The 26,483-nt window shown below is 45.7% G+C and overlaps 1 protein-coding gene across 2 annotated transcripts in view; it reads left to right on the forward strand.

Moving 5' to 3' along the window:
• TCF20 (transcription factor 20) overlaps positions 1 to 26,483 on the forward strand; it is a 127,479-nt gene that overhangs the window by 33,210 nt on the left and 67,786 nt on the right. Inside the window, exon 1 of one of the 2 annotated variants that reach the window (XM_066183575.1) lies at positions 15,731 to 17,662. The exons of the other annotated variant lie outside the window; for it this stretch is intronic. The gene's annotated coding sequence lies outside the window, so the exon portion shown is untranslated. Of the gene's footprint in view, positions 1 to 15,730; positions 17,663 to 26,483 lie in introns of those variants that run through there. 2 annotated transcript variants of the gene reach the window in all.

Genomic DNA, 26,483 nt, shown 5'->3' on the forward strand with positions numbered 1-26,483 from the left:
TGGTGGTTGTCCCCTTTTCCCTGCTGCCAAGTCTGTAAATGAGGAAGGACTGGTGAGGAGAAGGCATGCAGCAGGGATGATTTGTGATTACTTGTTTTGGGAAATAAGAGCGGGATGGCCCATGCAGGGTTGAAATGGGGGGACTGTGGAGTGCTGGTGTTACTATTGTTCTGCCAGACTGCATGATTCAGCCACAAAGCAGCTAGTTCTCAAAATTGATGTTTAAAACATCCCATTTTGAAAAGTACTGATTTAAAATATAATGAAGTACAATAAGAAACATTAAGACAGATACTTTGAAACTACCTGAAGGTAGATGGATCCCTTGAAAATTCTCCCTGTAAAAATATTTCTATTTTCTCTCAATGAAACAGTATGTTAAAGCATAACCTTGGGTCTCAAATAAGCTTCTGCAGTGACTAATTAGGCATTGGAAAAGCAGAGAAATCAACTCACCTCTGACACCTCACAACACTAGTTAAGAAAGTTGTGGAAAATATGGGCAACCACTGCAATCCGGAATAGTAAGAAGGGGTGGAGATGGAGTAGCTGCCTTCCCTAGGGCTCTGGTAGGTGTTAAATTGACTAGCAGCACCCATAACCACTCCTGCTAAGATTAATAAGGAGAGACTTGTTCCTTAATGCACAATGGTCACTTAGGGGAGCCAGGGGAGACTTGCTGGGTATCCTGATGCTGCCCATCACCACTGGCACAGAATGGGGCAAGTGCCCTGCCCTGTCAGTGGCGTTGGAGGACACCGGGGAGTGTGGTGTCCTGGGCGGGATGGACCAAAGGCACTGCCAGAGGTGGCAGCTCCTGTGTTGAGCTTTTATCTCCTCCTTTATGTTGGCTCATCTCCTTCAGATGGTGACAGCACTGTGAAACCTTCCAGGAGCCACAACATCTCCCTTGAAAGTTGGGATGGCAGGGGAAGAAGCAGGGAAAAAGGTTGTGGTTTTTTTTCAAATCTCGTTTAGGTTTTTTGTTTGCCTGGGTTTTTTCCCCCTGGAGAGTGCCCAGCTCACAATTTCAGGCTGGTTTTCACCTTTGAGAAAATCCTATGAAACAGTCAGACGGTTTGAGGGTGTGTGAGATGCTTCTGTATTTTGAGTCTAATCACTTAGGTGAAAAAGAATAAGTAAATTATATATTGAACTGCTAACTGGTGCCGAGGCCTGATGGTTTCCATGGCAACAGGGCTGGAAATAGCTGCCTGTGACATCACCAGCACAGCACAGGTAGATCCGAATCCCGTCGTTGCTGTTTCCCCCTGAAGAAGTGAGTGCGGCAGGCACAAACACCTTGACATTGCAATTAACGTATGCAAATATCCCAGCCACCCTGGTGGTACTTGTCCATCACCGGGGTACATCGAGTTCACTGCGGGCAAAGCAGAAGTATCTGGGCCCTCTTGCAAGTACTGAGTGGGGCCAGATCCCCCCACCTCACACCTCTTCTGCATTGGCCACACTGGGGTGCAGAGCCACAGTGTGAGACTTTTCAGCCCCATGTCCAAGTTGAGGGGCTCAGGTCTTCTCCTCCAGTGGCTGGTGATGCCCCGGTTGCCAAAGCTGCTCTTCTAATTCATCTTACAGCTGCAGTATTGCATAGGAGAGGGGAGAGATTTCTAAACAACTCGGACACCAGTTCTTCTTTCTGGAGATGGATAGAAGACCCGGTAGGTTTAGGTTTGGGTGTTTGGTTTGGTTTGGGTTTTTTGTTATTTGGTTGATGTAGGTTTTGATTTTTCTGTTTTCTGGAGGATTTGGTTTTATTTTCCCTCTCTGTTTTATCTTTGAGATGCCAGGAATGTAAACTCTGATCTTTTCTGGCATTGCTGAAGGACAAGTGGGAGGTGTAAATGAATCTATGAATGTGAATGTCTAAAACGTTAATTGAAGAGGTGAATGTGGTGAATCTTCAACAAAGGCCTTTTCTACTTAAAATATTAATTACTTGTTGAAGTAAATACATTCTAAGCAAAACAAACAACCAGTCTGATTCAGCAGGGTTATTTGATTATCCTGGCAGAGTCAAGAAAGGAGGTTCTGCCTGAAGCCTCTTTCACTGCACTGTAGGTACAGGTGTGTCACAGTCCTGTGTGACAGGGACTGAGCCACACTGAGGCCTGGTTATCCACAAGCAAGATGGATGTGAAGAGTAAGTTGCATTTTAGCTGTGGAATTGAATATCCTTTAGCCAGTAACAACAACACAACACCCCCCCCCCCACCTCAATCTGATTACCTTGCTGCATGCATGATCAAAATCCAGTAGATACCATATCTATCTCTTCCTTCCATGTGTTTTCTGGTGTTGGCGTTCATTTTAATTTTAGCTGTCTTGAGTGATTGCATTTCCAATGTTTTCCTGAGAAGACAAGACCATATGTCTCCTGTTAAGATGATTGTGCTCTTTTCCCCATGCAGCAGTGGTCAGGTTGTGTTGAATATTCAGGTGGCACTGAATGATTCTCTTTTTAGTTTGTGCATCTCAGAGGTTTGTAGACAGTTCACTTCTTGGCTCATTGACCATTGCTTAGCGAGATCTCCTGTTTAGTCTTTGTGTTTGTAAATTATTTCTGGTTCTTGATTATGCACTTGTTGCTCTTCTGCAACCTTCTATTTTGTCATGAGGTTTTTTTGAGCAGGTTTAGCCCAGAGTCAAATACTAGCTTTCTGGTATGGTTGCAACCGAAATAATTTGAGGCTTGTCAGCTCTAGAGACGGCTAATAATACTGTAAGCACAGGCAGTAAGTGCAGCTATTTGCCTCCAGCAGTGCCCACCTATACACAGAAGTAGCTCTGTCACAACAGTCTTCTCCAGGAGACTGCATCCTGCATCTCCTGTGCCTGTGTCACTGCAGTGACTCTGAGTACCAAATGCTGATAGTTCAGGTATGATGGCTCATTCTCTAAGGAAGAGTCTCAGACTGTCTCTTCCCCTTGGTCCAGACAGATGCACTCTGGATGATGGTTTACATGTAAATGTAAATGCTTTTCTGTCATGCAAACATAAAAACATGCAGAGTTTATAAGGAGAAAAATGACACGGGGCAGTGGACAGGCAGTTTTACTGGGTGCTGTGGCTTGTAGAGTGTTGTTTGCAGATAGGGCACTGCACTAACTTCCTATTATGCTTCACATGCCAGCAGTGACCTATAGACCACAGTTTATATGATGTTGTTTTAGGGCTTTATCTCTACTAGAAAAAGGAAGACAAATGATGCATAGTTTATCATTTCGTTGTAAGCTAAATGACATTGTGGAAGGGTTTGGAGTGTTTTTTAATGTCAGGAGCCGATTCTTGCATGTACTGCAGCTGTGTTTCTGCTGTCAGAGGTGAAATATCTTTCCTGATTTCATCAGTATAGATGCAGATTAATGTACCTAAAGCTACAGAAGACTCCTACCTTTATAATGTAATTTTTTGGAAGCATCTCCAAGTATTACTAGCTCTTTTTTCCTGCTTTAAGCCATTCATATTATTATGGCTTCCAAAGGGTTTTTTCTTTCAGCTTGGTTTGTAAACAGTGCCCCAAGGAGTGAATAGCTATAAATATGAAAAACACAAAGATCTCCAAAACCTTACTAACAAAAGGGAAACCTTACAAGGCATTCCACTGCTGCCGTCTTGAGTTAGCTGTGCTACCACTAACGATAAAGCAGAGGAGTTTGAGATCGTCTGTGGCTGGTTAGAGGCAACAGCAGAATTTAGAACTGAACACCTACTGCTCAAGGCTTTTGAACAGTCATGAAAACCTGATCTTTGTTTAGACACCTTAGCCTTAGCTGAGCATTTAGAAGATGCCTTTCCTAGGTAGACATGCAGTGATTATGTATGGTATGCCTGAAGGACTACAATCAGTAGTTCTGTCTTAAGGTACCTACTGCTATTAACACTTGTAGTGCTCCTTATGGTTTCTAACACCTTCTGTCTTTTATGCATTTGTCTTTTAGAAAGTGCAACTTTGGGCCAAAAAAGCAGTGCAGTTTTGTCATATAGCCATATTGATAGGACAAGAAAGAATGGCACTGCTCAGTGTTCCCATCAGAGTAGTTGGCAAATGCATCTGCCAGGAAGGATTTAGTAATGGATGTTAAGATAATGAGCCACAGGGAGGTGGACTATGACTTTTCACTCCTTGCCATCTCTACTTTTCTCCCAGTTCACAAGGTCTTCAGAAAAAGGAAAAGCTGTTACTATTGGTGACTGCTCAACTCTCGCAGAGTTCTTGATCTCTGCAGATGCTGCATGTAATACATGTGCGGTGGTATTGCTTGGGAAAGGTGAAAAACAAGAAGATAGGGATTTATTTGCTTTAAACCTGAGACTTTCTCAGGTTTTGGTGGTTGCAGTCTCCAAAATTAGATGGTTTGTGTTTGCATTTAGGATATCCTCAATTTGGCCTACTGGGGAGAAACTGCTGTTTATGCACCCTAAAGTAACCACTTTGTCTTTGCCACAGAGAGGGTGGAAGGGGAAACAGGACCTCATTCAGGGCTCAGGAGTGAGATGTGGGTGGGGGATGATTTTCAGGGAATCAGTCTGGCGGCTGGAAGGAGTTGGGCCCCATTTAAAATGGCTGCTGCCGCATTCAAGGGGCCATTTTAAGTGCCTGTTATCCTACTCTCGCTTAGGGCTGTAATTTGAATGAATGTGAAGCCAACAAAAATGTTAGTTTCCAATACAAATCTGTTCTGATCTGGGGATTCATCTGAGTCCCAACAATGCGTAAAGTACTGCAGAATGAGAGGTGATACATTGTGGAAATGTAAGATATGAATTTTATATTTATTACGGACTTGGCAGGGTGCTTTTCACATCACCATTCTGGTACAATTTTGATTAGATTTTTATGCTGAGCATTGGAGAAACGCTGCTTGTGTGTACGTAATTCTCTTTCCCTATTGTGCATCCCTTCTCTGATAAGGAAAAATCTGTGCTGATGAGACAGGGTTGACAGTCATTGCACTGTAACGATACAGTTCAGACAATGCCAGTAAAAACTTCCTCTGCCACTGTGGAGGATGTGTGTTGACATGGAGCAGAGTGCCACTAGCAGTGGGAGAACAGGTAAGTTTCTGTCTCACCCAGCTGACTTCTGCAAGAGTTTGTAAGGGTGATGGTAGTTTCTGTCGTCTTGCTGTGTATGGGGGAACCTGTTCAATGGTCCTCAGTCCATCTATTGATCTCATTTGTCATAAATTGTTGTCTTGTAATGGATTTTGTTTACTCCCAGCATTTCTGGCTCTGAATTAGCATCGAAAGCAGGTAAAATTCATCTGCAGATGGAGTGCTGTCTGCTCTGTCACAGGTATTTGTTTGCTTTAGATGGTAAAGCATCAGGGAAATACCCTTCTCTGTAGACTACCTTACAGAGTCAGAGTTCTGGGGCAGAGGTAAATCTGATGTGTATATTTATATTTAGTAATTTATGCAACCCTTGTCTTCTGTATGGAGCTTTTTATAAGCACTGGTGCATGTATTTCACCTTGCTTTGTGTCAGAAGTAGTACTGTCCCCATTTTATAGCGTCATGAAGAACTGTGTTGTGCAGCTTGAGATGGTGCAGAAAGTTTGCATTAAAACTGGGAACTAAACCCACACTTCTCAAATTCTTGGTTCAGTGTCCAACACTCAGGAAGAATGAGGAAAAAGGCAGGATAATTTTTTCCTCATTTTCCTCATGCTTATTTAAAGATACATTTCCATATTTTTGTGTTGAATCGGCCTGTGGAGATGAATAGTTTCAATGTAGCATTCTTCATTAGGATAATGATCTTGAGAAGGGGTTTAGAAGGATAAAAATGTAGGGGTTTTTGCATTCTCACCACAAACTGCATTGCAATTGTACTGCAGGAATGCACTTGGCTTGTGCCATTTGGTGGAATCAAAAGATTTGACTCAGTGCGATACTAGCAGAGTAAAACATATGAACAGACGATCACCAGCAAGTTTATTTACCACAATAAGATTATAAATTGTCATCTGGGCTATAGTAGTTTGACTCTGTGATCTTTCTTCATTGCAATAAGTAGTAAAACATTTGCCTAAACTATCAGGAGGTCACCTGATTCAGTGTTTCTGTGACTCGGCTGGCAAATGGTAACTTGTTGGTTGTGGTAACTCAATTATTTATTTCTCTGTTTGTAGCTCTTCAACTGATTTTGGTGGGTAACCATTGTCAGTGGGAGGCAAGTGAAAGGAAAACCCTGGGATTTACCTGGATGTAATCGCTGTTCTCTGGATAGTCTGGATAGAAGCAGATCTGTTTGTAGAGCTGATGGCAAAAAGAAATGGGAAAAGTTTTGTCCGTGTCTAAGTTGCTGGCCTACTGAAATAAATCTGTCACCCTCATCTGAGCTGTGAACTTTTATATTCAGAGTTTTGGCTGCAAATGGACAAAGCTGAAGATGGTGTTACATAGGTTAGTACTTTATTCCCTATCCTCCCACAGCTGGAAGACTGACTCTTTTGGAAAAGGCGGAGAGCCTTCCTCTTGTTGAGAACCAAGCTGAGCATTTGGGCAGCCACACATCAGTCCACAGCTTCACGTTGTCCAGCAGTGATGTGTGAAATCAGGTGGCTCCAGCCTACACAAAATGAACTTGTGTCTGTATCCAGCCCTTGGGCTGCAGATCTTGTACCCAAGGTCTAAACCCTTAAAATAGCCCAGGGTCTATGTCTCCAGGAGGAAACCTTGCTTTTAGTGTAAAACCACTGGGCACTTATGTTTGCTGATGCAAGGAAGTTGGCATGCATTAAGATGGGGTATGAGTTTATGGCTCCCTCCCTGTTCTTGACTCTCCTGTGTGGGCATTTTTATATGCATTTAAGAGCTGAGCTGCTTCCTCCAGCAGTGTTGAGTAAGAGTGGCTACAGCATGAGTCGGTGTGCAGTGCCCAGTGTGCTGTCCGCTCAGCCCAGCTTATCGCTCCCTTCCCAGGGTGAACAAGCCCTTGGAAAATGTTTGGATTTTACAGGAGGCCATGCAGGATCCCAGCAGTAGCAAGGTGATGGGGTGGGACTGTGTAGCTGTGGACCAGCAGGGATGCACTTGCCATACCAGACACAGCTGGGACATGTCGGGGATAAATGTGCTCCGGTCAAGGCAGGAACACTGGTGATGCAAGTGGAGAGTGCCTGTATGGGGATGGTGACATCGTTCTGCAGAGCCAGAAGCCAGGGGAGCCCCCGGATCACGCTGGGGGCAGGTCGTACCGGTGGGACCTTGCCTCTCCCCTGCCTTTGCCCAACGCTGGCCATGGCAGAGCCCACGGCGAGGCCGACGGTGCTCGGCGGAGGAATGAGGGGAGCCAATGCTTCCCGCGGTGGAGCAGGAGCTGGCATCTGAGCAGTCTCACCTCTGCCCCACTGGCTCTCACCGGCCCTTCCTGGCTCCCTGCCGCCTCTCTCCAGCTGCCAGCCCCCCGCCCGCTGGCAGGCACCGCATCCCCCAGCCAGGCTGGGAGCAGGGAGGAGAGGGGTGGGCTGCTGAGAGGACCAGCTCCCTCGGGCCCCTGATCCACCCCAGCAGAGCGGCGGGCTGCTCCCTGGCTCCCCGTGTCAAGTGCGTGTTTAAGCTTGTGCTAGTCTCCTGGACACCTTCCCGGTGAGTTTTCCAGAGAATGACTACAGATGAAATGCAATTAGACACAGATGGAGGGGGGGGGTGGGGGAGGGGTGGGAGATGAGCCGAGTTTGCAAATGGGGGGAGGGGAACGATTAATTGCGAGGCCGTGAGGCAGGACCGGCATGTGCGGGAGAGACGAGTGCGACGATCACAAGTCCCCGCTGGGAAACGCTCGCTGGGCTGAGGCCGGGAACCTGAGGAGGTCTCTGTGCTCTCAGCTGCTGCTGCCCGCCGCTGTTGTGGTTGTTGGAGAGCCAGAGGGAAGCAGCAGGCGTGTCTCAGGGATGATTAATCATGTATGGCAGCAGTGAGGAAGGAGGACGCGGTGCGCGCACGGAGACCAGCACCTCCCCTTAGCCCTGCGCGCCTTTGGCTCGCTGACAGCGATCTCTTCTGCTCGGAAAACCAGCCCTAGAGGAGAGAAGCCAGAGGGGGACCGTGTTTCGCCTGAGCCAGGAGACCGCTCCTTACCCACCCCATCCTCCGGGAAACTTAAATCTCCTGGGTCTGGAGAAGAATGAAAAAAATGTGAAAGCAGGGAGCTGAACTAGTCCAGGTGGGAGAAGAGGCAGACCTGACTGAAGGTTTAATTAGCGAGGAGCATGGAAAAAATAAAAGTAGGTTTGGCAACAGCAGGCTATAAGTGCTTCCCAGTTGGAGAGGTGGGGACAGGGCACAGACCTGTCCAGATTGTTGTTGCAGATCTCTCTTTGCCTGAGGACTTGTCAGCCGCCTATCCCTCCACAACCCGGCAATACCTGAAGGGGAAAAAAACCCAACAAATAAAAACATAATTTTGCTTTCTTTTGGAAAAAATGTTTGGGGAAAGCATTTGGTTTTAAATCTCCAGGATCTGACTTTTATTGCTGTAGAGAAAAGCTTAAGAAATAGGAACCTGCCTTTTTTTCTGTGTGTCTATATATGTGGTTTTTTTGCGAGGTCAGAGCCCCACAAAAGGTGAGAACCAGAAGATGAGAATATCAAAAACTTCCAGAGAAGGAGACATGGCTAAACCAGGACCAGTGGCAGGCCTGCAACTTTTTACCAGGCTCTCCAGTCTAATGGCCATTACCTGCAGTGGTCTGCACAAACATCTTTGCCTTTTAATTTCTCCTGCAAGTAGAGAAAAGTGTCCCCTTTTCTCTACATCCCTCATCAAAGATGAGGCAGTATTCTTCCCACTATAATTTACAGTCCCATTAACCTCAAAAGCTCCCCTTTAACAGTCTGTAACAGTTCTTTTTGAGAGCTTTCCACTGAAGGAAGAGATCTGATTGTATTATCCTACCCCTGTTTCCCTCTGCTCAAGATTTGCTGACACACCTTTAACTACAGTGCTGTCTTCTGTCACTGAGGTGGGATCGCTGAGCTAATTTTTATAAGGCTGCTTGGACTCACTACCTTTATGTTTGCCCCTGCAAGATTGCTAGAGATTGTTATTTAATGCTTATAAACAGCTCCACATTTTCCACGTGCCACTTCCTCATGCAATGCAGAGCTGTGGCCAGAATCTGGAATGTACTAATTTCTTTAGTTTCCTCCTTTTTTTCCCCTTAATTGTTCTAAATGTAGCTAAGTAGTATTTCACGAAGCTAAATATCATCACAAAATAAGAGAGGAGTAGGGCATAGATTGTTCAAAGGTGGGACTGAAATGGGTCTCTCCAGACAGTTAGGTTTGTTATGAAATGTGTGCTGGAAAGCTGGGCTACTGCTGGGGAGATTGGAGGTACCTCTGTATGGTTGTTTTGGGATTCCTGGATTAAAAATAAAATAAGCAATGTAGTTTTTCAAGCAGAATTGAAACACATTGGTGGCATCAGAAGCTGACAAAACCACGAGCTGGAATAAATACTTAATGCTCCTCCCTGTGAGACCTCTGCTCACAGCCAGTAGTCATGGAAAACAGGACAAAACAGATGTGGATGCCCGAGCAAGTGAATAGTACTACTTCATTTGTTGCTGTTTTGAAGTGAGATGTTTTCCTCTCCTCACCAATTTGCTGAGCTTCCTTTGTGATTTCGGTGGCCTGGGACAGTGGTGGGAAGAAGATGCTGGAAGCAGCTGGTATGTTGCAGCTACGCCAGCCCAGCAGGTCTGATTTTGGGATCTGGGCAGACCTGCTTTGCTGAGGACTTGCAGAGAGATGTCTCTGCCTTAGCTGAAGGGTCCATCTACTTGTTTTGAACGGATGGATTAAGAACAGGTAGAAGAGCAGGGGGGCATCCACAGGCTGGTACAACACAGCTCCATTTGGAGCTTTGCCTGAAACAGCTATCTCTAAGGGCGAGCAGCAAAGGGTGGGGCAGCTGGTGGTCCCTGGTGCCTTCTTCATCCACCAAGGGGTTGAAGTGGGGGTCGTGTTAAGGCTTACCCCACAGGATATGTAGTTTAAGAGAGAGGAGGAAAACCAGGGACGGAAGGATGCAAACCAGGGACAAGAGGATATAATTTACTCACTCAGCTGGTGGATGGGCAGCAAGAGGAATGTGTTGCTGATTAATGTGAACTATTGATCGCATTTGGACAGAGGTGATGCTGTGGAGAGGACTAGTGTCCACCTTTGCGCTATTGGACCGTCCAGGGGTTATTTAGTCCTTTTCCAGTTTGGGGACCATTTTGGTGAGCCCTCCAGCTTTGTGTTGCCTTCCAGCAGCAGTGCTGGTGGCAGTGGCAGGGTCCTTGACCCCCTGGGGACTGCATCTTGTGAGAGTGGGGGTGGGCAGGACTCCCCCATCTCAGCTGGCACCTTGGGAGCCACCTGGTCCCCTCCCCTGCCAGGGGATGCCTTCTGACTGTGTAAGGGGAGCTTTTGGAGGAGGCAAGGGCTGGCTGCCAGGCTTCCTTTAATTCCCCCAGCTGGCAAACAGGAGGCCTGTGTCGGTTGCCGGGGCAATGGCGGGAAGCTGTGTTAGTTTAATGAAGCATTGGGAAGGCTGCTGTTTCTTTCAGGGGAGTGGGGGCTCTTTCATCTGCCAGGATGCTCTGCCGGGATGGAGGGACGGCTGCCAAAGGACTCCTAGACCACGACTGCCGTGCCCTTCCCCTCGACTGCTGCCCTCAGCCCTTCCCAGGGTGCAGAGGCCAGCGTCAGGGCCATCCCTCAGCACAGCATGTCTGTCTCCTCCCCTTTCACTCAAGCCCAGCATTTTCAGTGCCATGTTGTCAAACTTGTCCTCTTCCAAAGGCACCTGCTGTTTCCCAGGGAAAACTCCCCAATCCCACTCGTGTGTTGAGGACCCAGTCCTCAACTTAGGCAGGGTGCCTCCCTCCCTGGATGTCCCTTCCCGTTCATTGCCTGCCTGGGGTACAGTGGTTACCTAATTGGGGTGTTGAACTTACTCCTTCATTTAAGCAAATGAAGACTTGAAGCATCAATGTCTTCATAGTAAAGGTGACCTACAAAAGAGGGAGGAGAAGAATGAAGAGGGGGGAAGGGGGAAAGCGCCTTATGTTATGCCCCTTTTCTGGTGTCTCTTTTTGATTTAAAAGGGATCTAATGGGGTGCTTGGGCTTTTTTATCCTTCTTTGCTTCTTTTCTTCCCAGTGTGTTATTTCAAATACAAAAGGATTTCTGGTCTTGTTTAACCTCCAGGGGGGAGGGGGAATTTGATGCACAACTTGAGCTCTAATAGGCTTATGACTATTCAGATAAAACTTCATTAACTGAGTGTTTAAAAAAATAAGCCTTATTCAGACCTGTTAAAAATCAAGAGAGTGTAAATGGGTGTGAACAAACAAATACTAGGTGGAGAGGTTGTCTGAAAGTTCAGTAAGCCGTGTCCATTTAATAAAAGGGTAAGAAAAAGCCTCAGGCCACAGACGGATGAATTTTCACACACAAAAAAAAGAAGGTGAAATAAGGCTATTGTCTTGCAAAGGAAAAAAAGCGCCCATTTTATATGTGAAAAGAGAGATGTATTTGGTGAAGATACACAAACAGAAATGCAGCTGATTTTTTTTTTTCCTTTTCTCTCCTCCCCTACTTTTTTTTTTTTTTTTTTTTTTTTTGTTCCCATTTAAAATACTGTATAAACAAATGTTGTCCTGGATGATGCTTCCTCAACTGGTGTAGCAAAGCATCGCATTGTCCTGCAGGAGCAGCTTTCCGCACCAGCCCTTGCAGGACCAAGTCCCCTTCTCCCTAAGCACGATGGCACATTACGTGTGCCCATGCCCAGGATGGCAGTGTCCTGCGGGGGTTTGCAGGCTGCCTGTGCCAGCCCTGCCACGTGGATGGAGCACAAGGAGCCTGTCTGTCGGCTGAAACCCACATCAGCCCAAACTCTCCAATGCCCTGTTGCTAGCCTGCCTCTCTGGCCCATTTCTCCCTGTATATGAGAGTCTTGTGCCCTGTGGACAGCTGGTAATTAAAAAACCGTGGAGGGGGATATTACTGAGTTAACAGTAGTTATTTGTGAGGCTGCTGGAAGGGGGGGGGGGGGGCAGAGAGATCTATCCCCAGGGAAAGCTGCACTGACGAGGGGTGGGGGGGAGCAGGAGGGAGGAGGAAGTGGGGGCGAGATTGGCAGGTGACTGCCAGCTCCGAGGAGATGACAGCGGCAGCAGCTCCGCCAGTCCCACTTGAACACTGCACTGCAGGTACTGGGTTAATGGGTGGGAAGTGGTGAAGAAGAATATCAGGGTGGGTGGCAGGAGGGGAGGGTGTTGGTGTGGGGGAGTTGATTTCTGTTAAACGCCAAGATAGAGATGACACTCTATATACATGTAATCATTAGACTTCATTCCTAAGAATATTTTCCTTCGTATAATTTTTTTAAATGCAGAGAAAGCTTTCCCTAAACCTGACAGTATTCTACCTACAATCACTTTCCCCTTGCCAAATACTACCATGCTCTACAAAAACGGTCTGAAATGCTGTACTATTTTTGACCATTTCATTTCAGTTATTTGTAGTGAAATTTTTAATTTTTAAGGTGCTAGGAATAGGCTCCTCAGTCCCACATAATCTCCATGTAGCAAGGCCTTTTTCCTGAATGTGAGACTGCATTACAATCTAAACCTCACAATTTTCTTGTTTGATGACACTGACTATCCAACTAGAAAATTCATGTATCCTCCTTTTGCAGGACTGGCAGGTTAGACCTAGACTGAAGTCCTGATTGACATCTGCAGACAGCATTCTTGCTCACGCTCTCTCTCTCTCTCTCTCTCTCTCTCTTTCCCCTGTGTTCATGCTCTCTTTTCCTCCCTCTGTTTCCTTTCGGAGGGCAAAACATCTGTTTGCAAAGGGCTGAGTACACAGGCTGCACAGGGAGATAAAAGCAAAGAGCCCTCATCCCATGTAAGAGTTCACAGATCTTTAACTCAGGGGGCTGGCGACAGGGTTTGACAAGGGTTGAAATCCTTCCGTGTCTTTCTCCCTTCTCGTATATTTGAGTTTGAAAAACAAAACCAACTGGGGTTATCTCAGATGTGCAATATTAGAGGATTTAGATGTCAGCTTTGCTATCAGCTTCATTCTTTGTGCACAAAGAGAGAAAGAGGATCACAGATTTGCACCTAAGCTACATAGAGTGATGCCAGTGCCTTGGTTTATCACAGTGGAGGAAGCCCATGCCTCTCCCTGCCCACTACAGCAATGTTAAGCCCCAAGGGCCTTACACAGGCAGTGCCTCAGCTGGAGTCCTGTCCTTTCCCTCCCTGCAGCAGAAACCAAGTTTAAGGAATTGGCTGAGAGTTCAAGGTGCATGTATGATTGAAGACCTGCATGGTGCAGACAGCAAGGAGAAGAAGCTTCAAAAATGTTCCTATCCTTTTCTCTCCCAGCAACAACAGCCCCCCTGTAAAATATTTAGCCATAAAAATATGCCTTTTCTTTCTGACTTGTCATGATTGTGGAGAGGGCCACCACCTATGCTTGTGCACCTGTGGTGTTACAAATTTTAGTCTAGAGACTAGGTAAGGTGTTCTCAGCTGTGAAAAGAGCTGATGAGCTGGTCTAAACATCCCGTTTAACCTATGACTCAGGTATGGTACTGGTTTGCTTATCAGAAACACCTGCAACAAAAGGGGAAAACCCCTTCTGATTTTTCAGTACTGACATAAGTACACAGATTTATGTTACATGGAGGTACATATTTTGACTGTTTGGCAAAGAAAATCAAGCCTCATGACAGCTTCTTGTCAAGCAAGTAATCCTACTAAATGGAAGCATGACCACCACCTTCCATTTCTGAGGTCTCTTCTGCGTGGTAATTTCTGGAGTCCTGGTATGGCCAGTTTTAAGAACCAGTTTTAACCTGGTGACTACCTGTAGTCTTCGGTGAACAGCACTGGAAGCACTGGGCATTTAGCAGCTTTGAAAATTACCTCGTAGGCATCTTAAATGTACTTCTCAAGCGTCTATTGGTTTTAAAGCTTAGCAGCTGGCCTTTTGTCCATATATATAGATCACACACACTCTGACTTGCTTATCAGGAATGGCAGTGAGTTGAATGCAATGAAAAATTACGTGTTTCTCTCCTGCCTTCATCTTCCCCTTTCCTGTTTTCTGTGTGGCATGAGGATCTTGGGAATGCCTTGAGCTGGGCCATGAACCCCCTGGCCTGTCAGTTTTGCTAGGGGTAGAAGAGACTTGCAGTGTAAAGTGCTACCTGCTCTTCAGATGCTTGCACTAAAACCTGCTATATTTTCACTGTTACTGGCATGTGACAGCAGTTTCAGATGCACAAAGCCTTGCTTGGGGGCAAGGGGGGCTGGGGGAAGACGCCAGCAGAAGACACAAATGAAACCGCTAGTTCAGAGCTCACAATTAACAGGACTGAGATTTTGAGCAAGTCTCAGGGTAGTGGGAATGGGTAACACAAAGCCAGCACTGGGAGCTCATTTTAATTTCAACCATCTTGTGCATGTGTAGTTGGCTGTCTTTGTTTAAAGAACTTGGCCTTCAGGTAGATTTTATTTGGACGGCTTGCTTATCCAAAGAACATTACTGACTTTCCTCGAGGAGTTGCAGCCAGTACCTTTGCACCCTGGTTCTCCTCTAGCCCTGTTTTCTCTTTTCCATAATCTCCTGGTGCCCAGCAGCAAGCCTTTAGGGTACATGCGCAAGCAAAAGGAGCTCGAGTTGGGGAATTAATATTCCTGGAACATAACACCAGCAGCATGCACACGCTGAGGAGAATATTAGAGCTATTAGCGGTGGGAGTTTGGAGTGCATGCAATATCTAGATGGAGAATTCAGTGTGATTAATCTGCCTCTAAGCAGCAGCCTCCGGGCTCTGGGAATTCTGTGGCACGTTTGAAATCAGAACTTTTTTTAATTACCTTTCCGCATCAACAAAACAATTGCAGTTGTGTGAAAATAAGCCCATTCAGTCCCTGCCCTGTCTGTGTTCTTTTTTTTTTTCCTTTCTTACTTTTCCTTTTCCAAGGCATGCTGTCGGAGCCCTGAGTATTCACAGTCCCAGCAGCTCTGACAGCATTTTGCACAAGTACAGAGGGACTTAACCTGGGAGGCTTGGCCAGCCTCCAAGTCAGGTAATTGCATCGTGGGCCAAGCTGGAGCAAGCCCATGCTAGTCTGTGTGTATATGTTAGATTCCTTGCTCTTTCCCCCTTCTTTATTCCTCTTCCCAGCAAATGCCTGTGCCTCCCTTTCTCCCCCATTCACCTCCTCACCTTGCATCCAGGCATGCTGGCAGCCATGTTGCCTCCCTGCCACGGGTAGGTTGAGTGGGATAAACATGGAGGTTTTCTCTCATGCAGTCAGCAGGGTGGAAAAAAAAATAGATTAAAAAACGAAAGGAGTCAATATAAAAATGGTAGTTAAGTTGTGGCCAAACAAGGAGCAAGACTTGCTGAAGGATGTGAGATTGGACGGGGACCTCCCTGCTTGCAATTCATGCCTTTTTCCTCCCTCTCACAAGCAGAGGCAGGAGAGTTTATTCCATCCATTGCAGCCTGGTTTATTGCTATACTGGCATGGAGGCACTGTAAAACAACAGGGGAAATATTCCCTAACGCTGTGGCTCTGCCAGGGCTGGGATGATGCCTCAAGGCACTGGGATTCAGAGTCAATGTGGGAACAGAGGCTTTGGCCATGGAGCAACTCCAGCCTGGAAGATCACCTCCTGGATGCCTGGATTTTATGCTGGAAGCACACAGAGCTGCTGGAGTACAGAAGTTTCCAACAAGTGTCTTGGGTTTCTGGTGCCAGCCCTCTGGGGCACGTCAGGCACTCATGAGGTGCTCCCACCGTCCAGCAGCAGCAAGTTGGGAATGTACTTGCCAGCTGGTTCATGACAGTGATCTGGATTGCTTCCTCCTTGCTTCTCTCTTGCTCCACATACAGATTTCCCTCCTGCCTCACTGGCAGGTTGTGCAAAGGGCAGGCTACGATTGTAGTGCTGTTTTCTCCTCCCTTCCAGGTCCACATGGTGATGGGAATTGCTTTGTAGGTCTTGATGAGGGCAGGGATGGAGTTTGGAGAGGGGAGTGGACGCACTGTGAGGATCACAAGCTGTTTCCCTTTTGGCTCTGCAGTTCCAATAACTTTGTAAATATAACGTCTGCAATTAGGACAATTTAATTATTTTTATTTATTTTTAAGTTCATTTGGCTGTGGCTGTGCCCTTGACTTACTCCTCTGAATCCCTGGCCGTCAGGCATGATTAGCAGAGTGTGTTTGGCTGCCTTGCTTCAAAAGGTGGAAAAAAAATCCATTTTAAACACAAATAACAGATTTTTTTTTTGGGGGGGGCTTATTTACTGACATGTTTGAGGTGGTGTTAAATTTTGAGAAATTGATGTTAAAAAAAATACACCAGCTGAATAAACAAAAAAAAGCCCCAAATCTTAAAACTTTCCAGGTCACATTAAGCCAATAGCTAATTAATAAGCCTTTTTTTTTCTTCTAGGCTTCATTTCAGAAATGACTACAGAAGTCTTATGTCATCAGCTTTTGCTCCCACAGCAACATCTGAGCATTGCCTTATATTGGGAGTACATCAAAGTCTCCTGGCCTTTCTTTCATCTATCCCAGTCTGTCTTCCCCTCCCCAGGGCACCTAAAACCTAAAAATACACTAGGGAATTGAAAACTCCACTCTTTTCCTTATTTCCTTGCTTAGGCCTTACGTACAACTCTGTTACCTTTACTCTGACCGCTTTTACTCAAATTGTAGTTTAGTAGTGGTTTCCGATCCTCAGGTGAGGAGGAAAAAACCCCAAGTACCTACTGATGAGCCTCACCTCTGCCTGGCCCACAGCTCCCAGACCTCTGGCACAGAGTTCTGTTCACTCTGCGTGGCCCTGCTTGCCCGGTGGCTCTCAGCGCTGCCTTCCCTGTATGTCTCAGGCACAACCCATGGCGTTTGCCTGTTTCCATCCTTACCCTGCAATCCCCCTCTGCCGTGCCCCCTGGAGGCTCTCCTGGGGCCACTGCCACGCCTTGATCTTTACCCCCGGACCTCATCCTGCTCCACTCCCGGCAGGTCCAAAGGGGCCATGGCTAATAGTTCTGTCCCAGAAGAGCTGCTGGTGCCTGTGCTGCACTGGAGGATGGCACCTGGACTGGCACTTGCTGTCTGTCCTGCGAGGCCACTTTTAAAAGGCATTTCCATCGTGGTCACAAAGTTTATTTGTGAAGAAAAACCACAAAAAAAAAACCCCACAACAAAAAAGGAGTATGATTTATTTAAAAAAAAAAAAAAAAGCCATTTTCTTGGCCAGCCATTTCCTGAGTTCCCTTTGTTACTACTGCAGATATGTGTTTGAATAAGAGCCTTTTCCCCTCCCCTCTCCTATTCCTCCCAGTTCTACCCTGCAGTGAAGTCACAATCCGGCGTTTGTGGGCTCTGTGTGATGTCAGAGACTCGGTCTTGTGACTTCACCGGCGGGCTCAAGCAGAAGGTGCAGACGAGGCTGAGAAGAGAAAAAAAGCCCCCTCCTCTCCTCTTCCCTCCCCCCACCCTCCACCCTCTCGGTTTATAAAACCAGTAGCTGAGATAAATCGGAAGGGGGTGGGGAGAAGCAGCAGGGAAAGCTGAGAAAGATGCCAGAAAGGTACAGTAAATGGGCTTTATCTCTCTCTCCCTCTCCCTGAAAGTTGAGAGTGGAAAATTGCCCTGCAGAGGCCAGCTCTCGCCGACCAAGCGCGGCGGCGGCGGTGGCAGGCGTGTGTCTGCGGCGCCCTGTGCGTGTCATCCGCCCCCGCGACGCCGCCGTGCCCACCCGGGGTGCCCGCGGCGGGGTGGGGGGCTGGGAGTGGGCGGGGAGGGCTGCGGGCGGCGGGGGCAGCCGGAGCCTGGCGTGGCTGGGCACGGCGAGCCGCTCGCCTTGTCCCGTCTCAAAGGCCCCAGCTGTTGGCTGCTCGCTGCAGTGCTGTCCGAGACCGCCATGAACGGGCTATGGGATTTATGCGTATACGGGGGGGTGGGGGGGTGTCCCCCCGCTTTTCTTCCCCCGTATCTCTGGTTGATGATTTATTTATTTATTTATTTGGGTTTGGTTTTGGATGTGGTTGTTTTTATTTTTCCTTGCTCTGCAGGCTCAGAGTAGCACGGGGGTGAATGGGGAGGGGGCCTGCCATTCCCCCGTGATATGTGGATTCATCAGGAGGGAGAAGGGCAAGGCCTCAGGGTCACATTCTCAAAGGCTGTGAGATATGATTTCTGCTTTAATAGCTTCATTTTGGGGGGTGTGTTGGTGATTGTTGTTTTTTAACTGACAGCTGCACAATAGCAATGTGGGTGCACCAGCAAAGAGCAACCTAAAAAATATTAAGAAAAAAAAAAAAAGGAGGAGGGAAACGGGGGGGGGGGGAAGTGGGGGGTTAGCTTGCCCCTCCCTTTTTCGGTATTTTTTTTTTTCGTGTCAAATTTACTGTTCGCTTGAGATTTTGGACAAAGATGGGGGCAAGTGGGTGGGCTGCTTTGAGTTTTGTGATATAATAAGACTGGAGCAAGAGAGTAAAGCGCAGACAATTAAGGATCAGCGTGAGGGCTTTGCTCATTCAGTCTGTTGAGGAAGCCGTCATTTTGTGTTAGTGTGTGTGTCTGGAGGAGGAAGGATAGTGACAGTGGAAGGATGCCTAATGTTGTGGTGTATTTGTACTTGCTAAATGCCTGCTCCAGGAAAGGAGGGCTTCAAAAGAAAGGGATGAGTGAAAGGGGGTCCTTCTGAATTTGTCCTTTGGTGAAGCCACTTCGGACTGGATTCTCGCTGCTGGGAATGTGATGTTTTGTTGCCACCATGAAAAGGGAGGGCTGAGAAATGAAAAGGGCAGATGTCAGGCAGGCTCCTTGCTGCCACCGCTCTGCCGACGCATCTCACCCGATCACCCTGATGACGGGTGGTTTCTCTGCTGCTCTGGCTTGTGAAACTCCTGTGGAAAGGACCACATCCCGACTGTCTGCAGGGCCAGGCTTCTCTCCACTCCCGGGTCACTTGGGTCCTGCTGCTGCACTTCACTCCTAAAGACCCAGAGCACCTCCTGCTTTTGTAGTTATTTATTTCTTTATTTCAACTACTGGACCCTGGCTGTCCTCTGCCAATATGTTTCAAGGCTGATGAATAGCACCCCCTGCAGTTACAGAACTGATCTTTTGTAGCACAGATGTGTAATTAATTGTGGAGCACTTTTGCAGTCTGAACAGGCAAGTGGATTCTTGGAAGACACCCATGTACTGCCACCTGCTTCTCAGAGCCCAAGCTCCACGGCCTTTGGGGAAGGGACCTGTTTGCCACAGCTTAAGAGCCTCTGTCCTACTGGAGTGATGTGAAGCAGGATTCGAATCCAGGTCTTTGGTGTAAACAACAAAAAAGAGACAAACAACCCCAAACACTGCTGCACCACAAGACTCCTCTCCTCCAGCATGAAAGAACTTCTAGGCATTTTTGCATCTCTCTTCCATCACAATGGTGATGTTTAGGGATTTTTTTTCTCTCAGAGGGGAAGTAAGGATTTGTACGTTTGTAAAACACTTTGAAGATAAAAATCGTTGTCTGTGCAGAATATTGTCTCTTGGCTTGTCTGAGTCACTACCTAGCTTGCCTGGGAAGTGAAACCTAGAATCACCCCACAGGCCACTTGGGGGATTAAGTCAAAAGAACCATTGAAGTGTCCTCCCTTGGACCTCTGGCCCTAGTGAGACCGGGGCGGGGGGTGACCAAGTGGGACTGGACACCGCGTGTGAGTCTGGGAGGTGGGGGGTGATGAGTGAAATGCACCCTGCAAAACTGACGGCAGAGGACATTGGAGATGTGATTTAGCTAAGATTAGATACAGAAGATATTTTAAGCCTCATTATTTTGTCTGGGTACAGCAGGATTGTCCCCTACAGGGCTTTCCTCAGTTCTTTAACTCCACCTGCTTTTAAAAGAGCAGAAAACAGTGGAGAAAACCCTTTCCTTTGATTTCTCTTCAGCTGGGGACATCCATCACCCAGGACTGTAACCATAGGTGTTCAGGTCAGGAGGAGATGTGCATCACTTTAGCCCCACACTAGGATATGAAAGGATTAAATCTCTTTCCTAAGCAAAGTGGAAAGTCCCCAGGTGTCTTCTCTCAGGCTCAGAGACTGCAGTGGGAGAAGGAAGCAGGATCCAGCTGGGTAAGAGACCTCATCAAGAGGATAAAAGCATTTAGGGTAAAGGACAGTCTGTCTCCCTGAGTAGGGGAAGTAATCAGTGAAGATGTGCAAGGGTCTCTCAAAAAGCCCTAGGCAGGCAATGTGTATCAGAAAAGAATTTCCAGGCAGTGGTGAAGGAGAACGAGCTGAAAGTGTTAATTAGTTCTGCCCCCCCCCCCCCTTCTGTTAAGATATTACCTTTCTTGCAACCACAACTGTCTCTTTCTTTTAGTTTTTTTTTTTTTTTTTTTTTTTTAAAAACTTGAGTCCCATTGAAAAAGACTGTTAAGGAAACCCCCTACTTATCACCTGAGGCCAGCTGCTGACTTACTGTTTCTCAAGATGAGATAATGCTAGCTGATTATAAATAGGATGACTATCCTTTTTCATCAGTATTAGGGGTAAGCCTTGATCTTTAGCCTGTGGAATGAATCACACTATAAAGAGTTACTTTTGGAAAAGAGCAGTCATTTCTTCTCTCACATTATGCTCTCTGCTATGAAGAAGCTTGGCCCTGGTGAGGGGATCTTTGAACTGGGGGCAGGTACCCCAGGGAATGTGAAATTTCACCCTGGTGAAATGCTTTCTTTCCACGGATGTAACTAGTGTCTCATCATTAAATCTGCATTTAGCCGGGGTTGTCAGGGGATGACCTTGAGTACTGCAGGCCCCCCCACCGCATTCCCCCCTCACCCAATGCTGCCGCTTCTCATTCAAAGTGTCAGTGTTGGGATAGCTTGTTTTCTTACTTGGAAGTTTGGGCTATTTCCTAAACTTGCTAAAACCAGTGAAGACTTGCTGAGTTGGTAGGTTGACATGAACTGTGCTTGCTGCGGTATCTGTTCTTGCTTCTGCTGTCCTAAGAAGTGCTGACCTTATTTTCAGAGCCCTAATGAACTGACAGTATTTTGTTTAGGTCTAATTACTCACAGCACATTTATAGAAGTTAAATGGGAGACCTTCAGTCCTAATCATCTCTCAGGACAAATGAGAGTGCCAGCAGGATACCCATCTGCAGAAGATAATCATTTCAAGAGGAATGATTATAGCCATGATATGTAAGCAGAGGTTTTGTTACTTTGAACCTGAACTTAAGTAGGCAACTGGAAGAATCCCTCAAATCTTGAAACAAAACCAAGTTAGTTAAGATTTTACTACATGACTTGGACTCTCTAAAAATAGATTTGTCCAGCCTCTAAAAATTAAAGACTGATTTTCTTGACTGAGGACAGTTGTGTCTTTGTATCTATTACCTAATAGCTTTTAAAGCATTTTCATCCCTTGGGTTAGGTAATGTGAATGAAAATATGCTACTTTTCCCCATCCCCAAATGTGTCAGTACTGTTCATAAATAGTGGAGTATGTTGCATTCAAAGCTGAAAGTTCTGTATGTTCTCATGTTGCCCTATCCTGATTTGGATTTGAGTGCAACTTTAAAGTAATGCAGGGCGCTAAAATAAGACATTAATATCTTTTGAAATGTAGAATTAGAGTGTTTGAGCATTGAATAAACCTTAATGAATCTCGAGATACAAAGTAATTAAAGTGGCTGTGTTTGAAGTAGGTTTTTTTCCCCCTCATGTTTTGTTAGCAAGAGGAAATATATAAGTAAACTGTGGTGGAACTTTAAAAATATTTTCAATAAACCAATCTCTCAGATTGGAATCAGGACCAGAGAACATCACTGTATGTAACAAAAAAAAGCACAGAAATTGATTTCTTTGACAAGAAGTTAATGAGATTTCACGCAATGTCTGTCTTCAGTGGACCCTTAGGTTTCTACTACCCAGTATAAGTACAGACTTCTTACCAGATGAATATAGAAGACTCTGTTGGTTTGGACCAGTCTGATGCTTTCTGCATTGGCCCCTTGCTGCTGCAACTAAAGCTGTTCCTTCAGGGACTTTTTTTTTCGTTCCCGTTGAGAGAAAAAAAGCTGAGATTGAACAGCTATTGCATACATCAGGGAGGAAGCCAACAGGGAGCAAAGTAAGGACCAAAACCTTAGTTGCTTCTAAAATTTGGAACTATATGTCACGGGGATTTGAGCTTGTTAAGCCCAGAAATTCCCACTTGCCTGTAGGCAGAAAAAGCCACCCCAGCAAATGAAACCTCTGTAAAGGGCTAGCAGAAATAAGAGAGAAAAAAAATCCCTTTCTGTAAAACATGTTCAGGCAAGGCAGAGTTGGTTTTAAGTAAGATCATTTAAAAAGACAAGTTATAATATTTGAATTTCTACTTTTATTTAGATATGCTTAGCAATTCAGATAATGAAGATTTATTGATGGTCTTTCCTGCCTTGTTGGAGACAGTCTTGTTGGAGAATCATATTTATATGACTTTCTGTTTTGATTTCCACCTTTATTACTCTGGGCATCTGCATGCAAATGTGATTGGCTTTTCCTCAGAAGTTCAGCTTCTGTTGTTTCTCGCTTTTTTTGCTGGATTCAGATTCTTTTGTCTGCAGCATCACAATGACTTTCACAGCAACTAATTCTATTCTGCCAGAAACAGCTTTTTGGCAGGAAGCAAAAGGAAGAAGCAGAAGAAGCAGAGGAGGTCTTAAGGTACAAAGATCTTATTTTCATGAATCAGCTCTTTGTAATGGGAAGATGAAAAGGCAGAAGTGTTGCAGTGTTTTATTTTTTTCTCCTGCTATGATTCACGCTACCTACCTTCAGCAGCTTTATCATTTTTCCTTCCTTTGAGATGCTCCAAAGTCTTTCAATCCATTTGTTGTTCTGTTGCAGGAAGGGGCTGTAGGACTTAACTCTATGGCTTATGAAGACACTGCTAGTGTCTGGAGGAGAGCAGCTTCCAAGTGATGCACCCAAGACATGACCGTCAGTGTGTTGAAGATCTGTGCTTGTCCAAAATAATTTCCAGCAAGCACAGATCCTTTGGTAGTCTTAAGGGGAAAAGTTAAATATCAGTGAATTAATTAGAGGAGAGCCCTCCCTGTCTTTGCTGCAGTTCCTTGGGAGACACCTGATACTGCTTCTCCCTTTTGTAGGGTCAGACGTAACACTTTTTATCTGAAGTTAAACGTAAAAGAAATAGGAGGAAGATAAGGGAAATCCTGGGGCTAGGTAGGAAGAGAGGTAGGAAATGTTAATGAATGTAGCCATGCTGATGTCTTTCTTGGAGAAAGAGAAACAGGTGAGCTGCCCTTACTTTACACTCGCTTAAAGATGTAGCTGTCCCACTGTGAATATAAGTTTCAGTCCCCAGTTGCATGACCTGTAGGTGCCCAATCTTGCTGTCATGTTTTGTATTATCTATCTTCAAGGTAGTCACTAATGCCCATTCCCATAGCATCTAAGAGCCTCTAGATGAAAGCTGTAAAAGTGCAGTGGTGAGCCTGTGCATGACATGAAATTGTGTAACAGGGGAAAAGATTAGGATAAGGGTAATACTTTGAGGGGACAGGTGCCATGTCTGTGAGAAATCTGTGTGCCTGACTCTGCAGAGGCTTTACCTTCCTAGTGCTGCCTCAGCAGTTTTTCTTTCTTTTGTAAAGAAGAAATCTCTCAGGGAGCCCCACCAGCTGCATTCAGAAATCACTAACACTGGGGTGCTCGGAGCCTTTCTAGCATATGTTACCTGTGAATCTGTTCTCGATCCCCCATCCTGCATCACTTACTGTCCTCCTCCCAGATGGAGGGAGCTCAGGGAGTGTGTGAAGATGAGAGGTGGTTGAGGTCAGGAATGGTGTCATCCTTCTGTTCCCCCTCCAAGCTGCTAATGTATGCTTCTGGACAGCCGCACGAACTGAGTAATTACTGAATTACGGCTAGATCAGAAGTGGTGACCTCGAAGACAGAAGGAGACTCTCCATCTCCATTTGTCAGTCCTCTTGGGGTCAGAAGGACAATTTTTCGCTGGATCTGTGAGAGAGGGGAAAGGGAAGTGCAAGGTAAGCCTTACATTAAGGCATAACAGGGAAAAATGTTTGCTTAGCCATTGCAGAGTTCATGTGCAGTAAGATGCAGCATTGCTTGCATGTGTGTAATGACAGCAGCACTGGTGGGAGCAGTGGCACTAACCCAAATGGCTACTCAGGGGACTTTATTTTGCTCAAATCTCCAATCCATCACAGAGGAGAGTGCCAAGTCTTGACACCATTTTCCTGCCTTATTTGTGCCTCTATCCTCAAAAGCATTTTGATTAGGAGATGGCAGGGAGGATTTCAGGGAGGAAATGGGTAGGATTTGGAAAGTTTCTGTTGTGGTAATACCATAGTGGCTCTGTGCAATTATGACTGAGCTGATTTTCTTGCACTAAAAGCAAAGACTTCAATCTTTCTTACGACTGTGGTGTAGCACATCTGGTGAATTTACAGCACTTACTCTTGGATAATGGAATGTATTTGCTGGAAATTCACATTCAAACCTGTTTAGTTTGTTGTGTTGATTATAAAATGGATCCTTTAAGGGTTTGGGGGTTTTTTTGTTTGTAACCATTTTTGGCCTTAAATCCCTGGGGATTTTTCTTCTTTTCACAATCGAAGGGTGAGAGTGTATAGATGCAACTGAGGACTTTAGCCTGAAGTAGAAAGGCTTGCATGGGTGTTAGATTCCCATCCTGATTGTGTGTGTGGGATTGTAGCCCTAGTAGCATGATGAGGTTACTTTCTTCATTAGTCCTAGTAATGTTTTAGTTGTAACAATTTTTTTGTATAACTCACGGTGGTCAAGTAGGTAGATGTCACTGAATGGCCAAGTCAGAAGGTTGAATTTCTTTCTTCTGGAAAGAAAATGAAATGTTCCGTGGCAAACGAAAGCTTGGCAATGTGAACAAGGTGTACTAATGACAGTGGTTTTTCATCTGAAGTCTGCAGACAGCCAAAAATTAGTTTCTGAGAGAATTAAATTATCCATTAAGCTCAGTGGGGTTGTACGTTGAAGCCTGATATATCACTTGGAGAGCTGCAAAGGATATGGCGTCTCTGCTTGCGTGATATTTAACTAATATAGTTTTGATAACTTTGTTTACATTCTGCACTTATATTGACTCTGTATTACCAGTGATGCCTACTGTAATGCAACAGCTGACAATGGTGTGACAATTGCCTGTATTTATAGCATGAGCTCTTTTAAAACTTCAGTTCATCCTTCAAAATCAGCCATATAGTTTTCAAGCTTTTAAATATTTTAAAAAGCAACTCCTGTTGTATTTCCCTTATAACACTTATAAAGTAGTCATAACGGAGATGGGAAATGCTGCTCTGCAGTAGAGATCCAGATACTTAACTCTGTGAATTCACTTATTTTTGGTCCTTTGAGAAATGTTTGACTTGGGAATGATTGTTGTCCTTGTATTTTTATATGCATTTTTGAGCATTTTACAAAACTTCTGCTATTTATGCTGCAACTTCCTTTTAGACATTAGGTAAAAAATACCTTGATAAAACAAGCTTATCCAGATAAGCTGTGCTCTCCTGTATTTATATATACCAAAGGGTTTTACCTTAAGGTAAGTTTAAGTTTAGCTTAAGTTAGAATGCTCTAAGCACTCCTACCTTATAAATCTGCATAAAGGATTGACCTCAACTGATGATTCACTTCAAAATCAGAAAACAGATAATGGAAAACCAAATTATAAAAATCTTATCAAGTTTCCCCACCCCATTACAACTTTTATCACAGTCCTGGATTCCCAGCGGGAATGCTGCTCTAACCAAGCTCCTAACATGCCGTGGCAGTCAACATGATTAAGGGTGTTTCTGACCAGAGCAGCCTCGTGGTTTGTCACGGTGCACGTGCTGTTGGAGCCTCTTCTCCAGGCCAGGGAGACCTCCACCTTCTGTGCGCGAAGCACCGTGCCTGAAACAGCACCTGTGAATGGGCAGCCAGTGCCGAGGAGAGCAGGGTGTGCTGTACTACAAGAGCATGCAACAAGGCAGCGCCTGTGTGCTCCAGCTGCAATTTCCAGGGAGCTGAATGCGGAGTGCATCGCAGTATTCTCATCTGAAGGAGATAAGGCATAGATTACAGCAGGAGACTTGCCTCAGAAAGGAGCCAGTGCCTCTCAAGTCCCAAGACGAGCAAGCAAAGGAGCAGGCAAGTCTTTCCTAGGTGCTCCAGGTGCATGATTGCCTGACCAGCAGCTGGGGAGTCCCTAAAACCCACAAACTGTTAACTTGAAAGACAAATGGTAGAAGCACATGTAATTGTTGTCTGCTCTGTTTTTTTTCCCCAAGACTACTGGCATCATTTTAGGCTTATCTTGATGGAATTTCAGCCAGCCTCGGA

The sequence above is a fragment of the Chamaea fasciata genome, unplaced genomic scaffold (assembly GCF_029207755.1).
Source record: "Chamaea fasciata isolate MVZ Bird 193981 ecotype frontalis unplaced genomic scaffold, bChaFas1.0.hap1 SCAF_5, whole genome shotgun sequence".
Lineage (NCBI taxonomy): Eukaryota > Metazoa > Chordata > Aves > Passeriformes > Sylviidae > Chamaea > Chamaea fasciata.